The sequence below is a fragment of the Rousettus aegyptiacus genome, unplaced genomic scaffold (genome assembly GCF_014176215.1).
Source record: "Rousettus aegyptiacus isolate mRouAeg1 unplaced genomic scaffold, mRouAeg1.p scaffold_m13_p_1, whole genome shotgun sequence".
NCBI lineage: Eukaryota > Metazoa > Chordata > Mammalia > Chiroptera > Pteropodidae > Rousettus > Rousettus aegyptiacus.
This window is the reverse complement of record NW_023416284.1, coordinates 92,257,244-92,265,583: the sequence shown is the minus strand read 5'-3', so window position 1 is coordinate 92,265,583 and position 8,340 is coordinate 92,257,244. Positions and strand designations below refer to the sequence as shown.

At 56.4% G+C, this 8,340-nt stretch overlaps 1 protein-coding gene across 2 annotated transcripts in view; it reads left to right on the top strand.

The window, feature by feature from the left end:
* The first annotated feature begins 311 nt into the window (after positions 1–311).
* GRM4 (glutamate metabotropic receptor 4) overlaps positions 312–8,340 on the top strand; it is a 115,969-nt gene continuing 107,940 nt past the window's right edge. The window contains exon 1 of one of the 2 annotated variants that reach the window (XM_036238969.1): positions 312–409. The gene's annotated coding sequence lies outside the window, so the exon portion shown is untranslated. The remainder of the gene's footprint in view (positions 410–8,340) is intronic. The other variant, XM_036238973.1, reaches the window with a different exon arrangement.

Genomic DNA, 8,340 nt, shown 5'->3' with positions numbered 1-8,340 from the left:
CTGGTCGGCTCCCGCTCCACTCCCTTCCCAGCTCAGAGCCCTCGGCTGAATCCCGCTTCCCGGAGTCGCTTCGCCCGCACTCTCCGGCTCGGACGCCGGGCTCTGTGGCCGCTGGAGTAGGGCTTGCCACGGCTCCCCAGCTTGCTCGTTCGCTCTAGCTAAAGCAGCCACCACCGAACGCCGCGCGCTTGGTGGCGGTTGCAGCCGAGCAGCCACCAGCTCATCCTAGCAGCGTCCAGGACTCCGGGCGGCCCCGCGCCCGGCTTGGTCCGCAGCGTCAGCGCCGCCTGCCGCGGCCCGGGCTCTGGGCACCGCAAGAACCAGCCTCCAGCCGCCGCCTCCCTGCGCCCCCGGGGCGGGCGGGAGACCCACCGACCCCTCCGCGCGGCGCAGACCTCTCCCGCGCGCGGTGAGTTGTGGCCCGCGGGGACTCGGTTGAGGGGACCGTGCCCTCCGGCCTCTGGGACGCGGGCTGCGGCGGGAACCCCGGGGCTCGAGGAGGCGGCCTCTGGTGGGCTCCCATTCTCAGAGCTCCTGGAGGAAGGCCGTTGGACTGGAGTTCTCGGGGTTGGAGGGTCTCCCCTCGGGGCTGGCCCTGCTTTCCTAATACCCCCAAGGGAGGGAATGGAGCAGCGCCTTTTCTGCGGGCCTGGGGGAAAAGTCTCTCTGTCCGGGGATATGTTAGGTTCTACCCGGCCGCGGGTCGTGCCAGCTCTCAGGTGGGAGCAGCAGTATTAGCACGCCCCTCTGCGGGGAGCCAGGGCAGGCGGGGGCGCAGGGCGTTATCTGCACCCCTTCGCAGCTCTCTCCCGGCGGGAGGGCAGCGCCAGCCTCGCGCGCCTCGGCTCCTTTTCCCGCACCGCGTCCCGCTCCGCTGTCTGTCCCAGCATCGCCCTCGCCACAGACCAGAGCCCGGCGCCCGCTTGCTCGCGGCTGCAGCGAGTTGGGACGGCGAGCGCCCGAAGGTCTGGGGTCTTTCCCTCCCCCAGCCTCGGAACTTTAGGGTCAGGTGCTCCTCTGACACACTGGACTGACCCTCTCCAGGACCCTGATGAACTCATGCCTCTATGTGGCCTCCCGGCCGCGCGCGCTTGCGCGGATGCTTGTTAGCGTGGTGGTCCCCTCCGGGGTCGGGCTTTCCAGGCCCCCAGGAGCTGGAAGCGCCCCCACCCTGGAAGCGCGGGGGCGGTACTGGGAGGTGGAGGCCCTGACTGAGAGAGGCGCCCCCGCACCGTGGCGGTCTGAGGCTGTTAGTTCTGAAATGGGCGGCAGAAGCAACGGCAGGGAGTCCTGAGGCCCGAACATACGAGCGCCCCCTGCCCCCAGGCCACGAGCGACACCCCTGCCTTCCGACTTTCGGTCCTTTTTGGAGGCCGCGCCTTGCTTCTTTCCCCTCTCGTCAGCATCCCTACGCCCGGTGCGGGAGAAAGCTGCTTTGCGTTATTGAGCTGGGTTTGCTTTGTGGGGTGCCCCAAGCCACGTGTCTGTTGGAGCAGTGGTTGGTTAGCCTGTCTGCCCCTCTGAGTCTGGCGAAAAGGCCTCTGTGATGGGGGACGGAGTAGTGTGTGTGTGTGTGTGTATGTGTGCCGTCATTGTCCCTCTCTGCTCCATTCTGGGATGAGAGTGGGGCTCAGGGTGGGCAGGGTAGGCAACACCCTGAGGATCTCCATAGTGGGCACCTCATTCCCACAGCGTGCTACCCAGCCTCACATCCCTGGGGCCAGCTTGCAGGTCAGGAAGTGAAGAATGTTCTAATTCCCGCTTCCCCAGGATGTGCTCTGAGTCTGTCCCTCTCTCTTCTTGGATCCTGTGGGATGCTGGGCCTTAGGTTCTGGGTATGCATGCCCAGATCCTCAGAAGCCTCAGGACCTAAGTGGTGGGAGAATTTCCATGAAGAGGAGCCTTCCTGAGGACCTTTCCTGAGGCAGCAGAGAGAATTCCCACCCCAGAGTCTGGAGGCTCCTGAGTGTGGTTACTCTCCTGGGCAGGCCCTGGGGACTCGTGGTAAGGGCCCCTAAAAGAGTGCCTGGTTACAAGTAGAGAGTGGGGTCAGAGCCTTTGCACCCCTCCCTGGCCACCACTTGCTGGAGGGCTTTAGAATCCTGTCTTTGGGACGGGGTGGAGGCCTTTGGGAATGGTGCCCCTGAGCTTCTGCTTAGCCCTGGATGAGCATGCCTGCCCACTTGTGAATTAGGTGACCACTGTCTTCACCTTCCCCCAACGTTTGTCCTTTTAGCTATCAAGTTTCCCCACCTGTCAATACCTCCACACCAATCAGAGACAAAAATAGCAAAAAGTTATATCCACCTGAGGTCTTAGTCACTTCAAGGGCCACACCTCTCAGGGATTTTTGCATTTAAGAGAGTCCCAGAGAAGAAGATGGCAATGCTTAACTCAAAGGAATGCTCTACCGATGGTGGATTTTCAGGAGATATGTGGTTGGTTGGGGTGATGGGGAGGGGCATGTAGCATGCTATGTAGAGCAGGTCCTGAGCAGGCAGGGAGGAGGAGGGGGAGGTGGGAGCATGCCAGGATTTGAACTGCTTTCTCTGCCTCGGTGTCCTAGGATAGGCTGCTCCTCCCTCTCTCCCTTCTCCCTACCCCAGCCTGCATCTGGGTGGCTTCATCTGTTGGAGGCGTGAAGTCTCCAGGAGGCAGCACCTTGCACAATGGTAGGCAGGCAGCCCGAGGTAGGTGAGGAAGCCCGTGAGCAAGTGAGAGTGTGAGTGAACAGTGTGCAGGTCAGAAGGGTCAGGGAGTGGACCCAGGCCAGAAGAGCTCTTCAGCCCCCACTGCATTCCTGGGGGTCCCAGCCCAGACTCCAGGATGCATGGCCACACCGGAATCCGTCCGGCTGCAAGGGGACAGCTGGCAAGAAAAGATGGAATCAAGACCCACGGGCTTCTGAGGGTTATAATTACAGCCAATAGACACATCCTCTCCCCTAGACAAGTGTGGAGCTGGCAGCCCCTAATTACCACCCACCCCAAGACATCTGCCCACCCCTGCTGTCCTCCTCTACTCAGCCTAGAACCCAACTTTCCAGTGGGCAGGCCCTGCTGGTAGCCTGGGCAGCTGGGCCTGCTGGCTGCTGGCTGCTAGCTAGAGGTTATCTCACTTCTTCAGAGTGGTAGCTGCTTCTGCTGCCCGGAGAAGGCATGGCGGGGCGGGGGGGGGGGGGGGCAGAGCTGGCATCTGAGCTTTGTTTGCCCTGTTCACCAGGACTGGAAGAGATGCTGCTGGTTGTCCAGGCCAACCCAAGGGAGGAGGCTGACTGCTTTCCCTGGTGGGCAGCGGGCCTAGAGTAGGCAACACCAGCTTTCTGTTGCTCCTACCCAGCCTCGTGCAGATCTTGGAAAGGCCAGGGAGGGCTTGTTTTCATGTCCACTCTGCCCTAGTTAGCAGGGGACTATCAAAAATTAATTTAGAGAATTCTCTGCCTTTGGCCCTTGCAGAGTACAGGCTGCCTTTCCCTTTGCTCCTCCTGCAAGCTCTTTCTCTCCTTACTGGGTACTGTCTCCGGTGTCTCTCCCACTGTCGCCTCCCAGCCCAACCCAAGGTTTGGTAGCTCTGTTTCCAACAAGCTACTGCACCCCACCCATCCCGGTGTCAAGCTCTGGGGGCTTCTGCCTCAGTTCCCTCCACCTCTCTTTCACTGCCTGAGCCTGTCCTGAAAGGGAGGTGGTAAGCAGAACTTGCTTAGAAAAGATGAAGCCCGCCCTGCAGCCCTGCCCGCCCTGCAGCCCTGCCCGCCCTGCAGCTCTGCCCACCCTACCTCCTAGCCTGCAGGCCTGAGAGAGCCTTTTCCAGCCTGTGTCTCTTTAGACTCCTTGGAAAAGTGAGCACCACGAGGATAGTAAAAATCACCCCTTAAATGAAAGCTGATGACTCCTGTCTAAATGTTTTTATTATTAACCTCACATTTAGAAATCTCAGGGTGGCAGTGAGGCATAAATATATGTGTACACATGTATATTAAATAAATTGGGGAACACAGTGCATAATGACATTATCTGGACCCCAGTCAATTAAGGTAGATATTATCTGCAGTAATTGGGAAATGCCAACCCACACTGACAGCCCATGCCGTTTAAGGGCCGAGCCACACTGATGAGCCAGCCGTGGTGTCTAGTTAAGCCTCCTGGTTCTCCTGGAGAAAGCACTGGCTGCCCATTGGCCGTGATGACAGTGAGTCCCAGGAGAGTTCAGGCAGCTGCTCATCCCAGGCTGGGCCACCTGCATTAGTACCAAGAGGTTTGCGTCCTGCCCTGTTCCCCACACTCAGCCCTCCCAGCCACTCCTCCATTCCTCAGGGGTACAGATGTTAGCCTCTGGACTTGTTTTCTGGTTGGGGACATGACTTCTAGTAAAAACACTGTCTTTGCTATAGGATTATTTTTAGATCTGAATATAGAAATAGAAATTGACCCGATTCTTAAATTTCTGGCAGGTGATGGCTTCTCAGATGTCACTGTCCCTTCTCTGCCTGGCCTCAGTGTGGCCTGGGAATGGAAGTCTCATCCACGACTGTGGTTATGTTCACGGCTGTGCAAGATGGTAGAGTTTGGGCATTGACTCATTATGCCTAGTGGGCCCCAGCTTTCCAGGGCAGTGCCGAGGTTGGGGGAGCTCTGATTTAAGGAGGGGGAGACAGGAAGAAGGAGGAGAGAGGAAGAAACAGCACTGGCAGCGAAGCCCACAATGGCAACAGCTGCAGACAAAGACTTGCCCACTTAGGTCTTGTGCTGAAAAACGAGGAGATGGTGGCACGTGGGGGTGGAGTGAGATGGGGTGGGAAGGAGAGGCCTGGGGGTTGCATGGGAATGGGGGCTGTCGGTTGAAGGAGATCTGGGCTGGCGTAAGTTTGGTGGCTGCCCCCCTGGCACTGGGTGAGAGGGAAGGTCAGGCTGGGCATTTTCTGGGTTGAACTGGTAGGGACAAGGAAAGGTGCTTGATTTGTCCTTCAGCTGATGTGAGCTACCGTGGCCTTAGTAGGTGGCTGCCATTTGAGCCTCAGGTTTCTCTTGTCATGTGTCCCTTGCCTGTCACTGTGCTCAAAGCCCTTCACTGGACCCTCACTTCTCTGTCCGCTACATGGCCCACAATTTCCTGTGTGTTCTTGTGCCCGGAGCCCTCTCTGACCTGTTCTCCTGCCTCTCTGTCTTGCCACTGCCCTCTAGTCATGATGGCCTCCTTGTTCCTTGAACAATGATTGGTAAGCACACACCTACCTCAGGGACTTTGCATTTTCTTGTTGTCTCCGCCTGGGACACTTTTCTCCCAGATACATGGCTCATACTTTTACTGTATTTAATCTTTGCTCAAATATCACCTCAGCGAAGCCTTCCCTGACTTTTTTTTTTTTTTCCTGTAAAAGCCCCTCTGGGTGATTACTTATCTCCTTACCAGTCTTATCATTACTTTTTCCATAGCCCCTTGATTCCCTGAAGTGTCACACATATGTGTGTAAATATATTTATCATCTCTCCTGCACTACCTCCCCTGGGATGTCGCCTCTACAGGGCAGGTGTTTGTGCCTGTTTCACTCCCAGCAGTTTCCCCAGTCCCCAGAGCAGAGCCCGGCGCACAGTAGGTGCTCAACACATGTTTGCAAGGGAAGGGGGGTGACCAGTTACACATTGAGTAACTGAATGGGTGTGGCAGAGGGGATTGCGTTCTATGCCTGACCACACAAGAGGTTTGTAAGAATTCAGTGCAAGGTCTGATCCCTTTCCAAGGACCCGGATGTTGCTGTAGAGCCAAGCCTGCCGTTGGCTCTGCCTTGGTGTGGGTGGCTGCTGTGCTGGCTCTGGGCAGGGACCTGGCTTTGTCCTGTTATTTACTGATAATTTTTTGTGTTCTGAGCCTTGGGCTAGGCAGGGGGGATACAGAGGTGAGGGTGGTGCTGTCCATACAAGCCCTTAATGTGCTTCCAAGCTCATCAGTGCCAAATAACAACCGAGGGGTGGGGGGGGGGGGAGAGAGAGAGAGAGAGAGAAAGAGAGAGAGAGAGAGAGAGAGAGAGAGAGAGAGAGAGAGAGAGAGAGAGAGAGAGAGAGAGATAGGCTTTATGGCATTAACTGTGGAGGAAGGAGATAATAGGAACTGGAATAATCAGGGCAGACTTCTTGGAGGAGGAAGGAACTTAGTTGCTACTTGGAAGGTAAGTATCACAAGGAAGAAGCTGTAGGGAATCAGGTTGGGGAAGCACAGGTAATTGAGTTAAAGTTTTCCCCTCCTTAGTTTCCATTGGCATTAAGCTAAGAAATTACTTTCTCCATCCCTCCCTCTCTCCTTCCTTCTTTTCACAAGAATTTCTCAGTGCCTGCCACATGTCCAGCACAGTATCAGTCACTTCTGAATTAGGCCCTTATTGTTTTGGTAGACCAGGGAGGCCTGAGGTTTCTGAACTTGAGAGAGTTCACGATTCAGGCTGATGAGCTGGAGCAGCTCCAGGAAATGAAGAAAAAGGGACAAGGGGACAGGAACCCCACTGTGGCCTTCTTGTTGCTCTTAGAACATGACCCAGGCTGGGTAGTGCCTGGGAGCAGGACTGCTCTTTCTGCTTGTATAGAAATAGGTTACCTAGGAGAGCAGGGTGGGCAGAGGCCAGGAATCATTCACTCACGTCACATCATTTACTTTCACAAACCTTGGTGGGGGATGCAGGCTGGGATGCAGCAATATCAAGATGAGCATGACATGATCTTCTCAAGTTGTGGTCCAAGTCAGGAAAGGGTTGTGCTGCTGGGGTTTGAGGGAGCTAATTGGTCACCCCCCTTTCCTTGCAGACTGGAAGTCATGTAGGTGGAGATCAAACTGTACTGGAGCATGGCTTCTCATGCCCTGTTCCCTGGGTCCAGACTGTCCAGCCAGCCACATCTCTGCTCAGCCAGTATGGGGATACCAGGGGGATGGGAGAGAGGAGGTCACAGAGACGGCCTATAATTCGGCGTCTGGGCCCCACATGGGCTCCCATGGGTGGGGAGTGGTAAAGGAAGGAGGGGAGACCTTGGATTTGCCTTCACTTTCCCCTTGGGAGAGGGGAACTGCCAGCCCCTCCTTTCACAGTAACATTCGACAGGAGGCATCTCACCACCTCAGGAGAGTCAAAACAGACCCCACTCATCTATTCACACTTCGCAAGCTTTGCTCAGCGGCTGGGCCGGGCTGGGCCTAGCAGAAACACCAGTGATTGAAATGAAATAAGTGCTGAAGGGAACATGGAAACACTGAGAGGAAGGGGCCTCCAACAGGTCAGGAGGCTTGGCTTAAGGAAGGTAGGGGACAGGGCACTGAGAGTAGCCAGAGCAGGCCTGAACCCTCTCTGGGCCTGGCTTTCCTCGCCAACCCCTATGGGCTGGCCTGGGGCGGGGGGTAGCCAGGAGCCTAAGAGCCCCTCGGAGGGCTGCAGACGGGAGGGAGCCTATTGGTTATTGCCCTCACCCCTGGGAGCACAGTACAGGGTCGTTCCCTCTGACGCTACCTTTTGTTTTGGTGTTTGGAAGAATTCCGTCTCCTTAGGTTTGGGACAATAAAAAGCAGCTCAGTGAGAACTAAATTGCAGTTTAGTAAATCACGGTAGTGATCTTTGGATTTGGTGGTTGTTTCATGGTTCGTAGTTCTTTCTGGATCAGGCCCTGGTTGCTGAGGAGAGGATTCAGCTCAGACCTGGGAAAAGCTTGGAATTCTGCTTGTTAAGACTGGGAAGGGGTCACTGAGGCAGGTCTGGGAGTCCTCTATGTGGTTCTCACATAGCAGAGGGGCCCTCAGATAGTGGGGTGGTTGGGCCTGGGGGGCAACAGTGGCCTGTAACCATCCCCCCAGCTCCTCTCACATCCCCTTTTGCTGAAGAGAATGTTGTGGAAAATGCTGTTGGCCAGCGAACCTTTGCTGTGTGGAGACGATTGCGTGCTCTTCCCTCTGCTCCTCATCCCTTCCTGCCTAGTTCCTTCCTCCCCTAGAGCCAAAGAATCTAGCTAGCAAGGGCTAGAGGAGGAAGTGAATGAATACAGGGTGGAGGGAGGGAGGCCGGGAAGGGAGAGGGAAGACAGGGAGAAGAGACCCACCTGGGAGTGGGTGGGCACACTGGCTTGGATCTGCAGCCATCCTGGTGATCTCACTTGGGAGGGATTTCCCCTAACTGTCCCAAGTCTGAGTTTTTCTGGCTGTTTTGGAATTGCGGGGTGGTGGTCTGAAGGCTCCAAGCCCCCCTCCACCCAGCTCCCCGTTCCTCTGCTGATGGAGGCGGCTTCCCTCTCCATCCTGCCCCACCCCCAGCCTCTGCTCTTGGTGGCTCCTTTCATTCACAGGGTATTTTTACTTTCCCCTTGTTCCTGT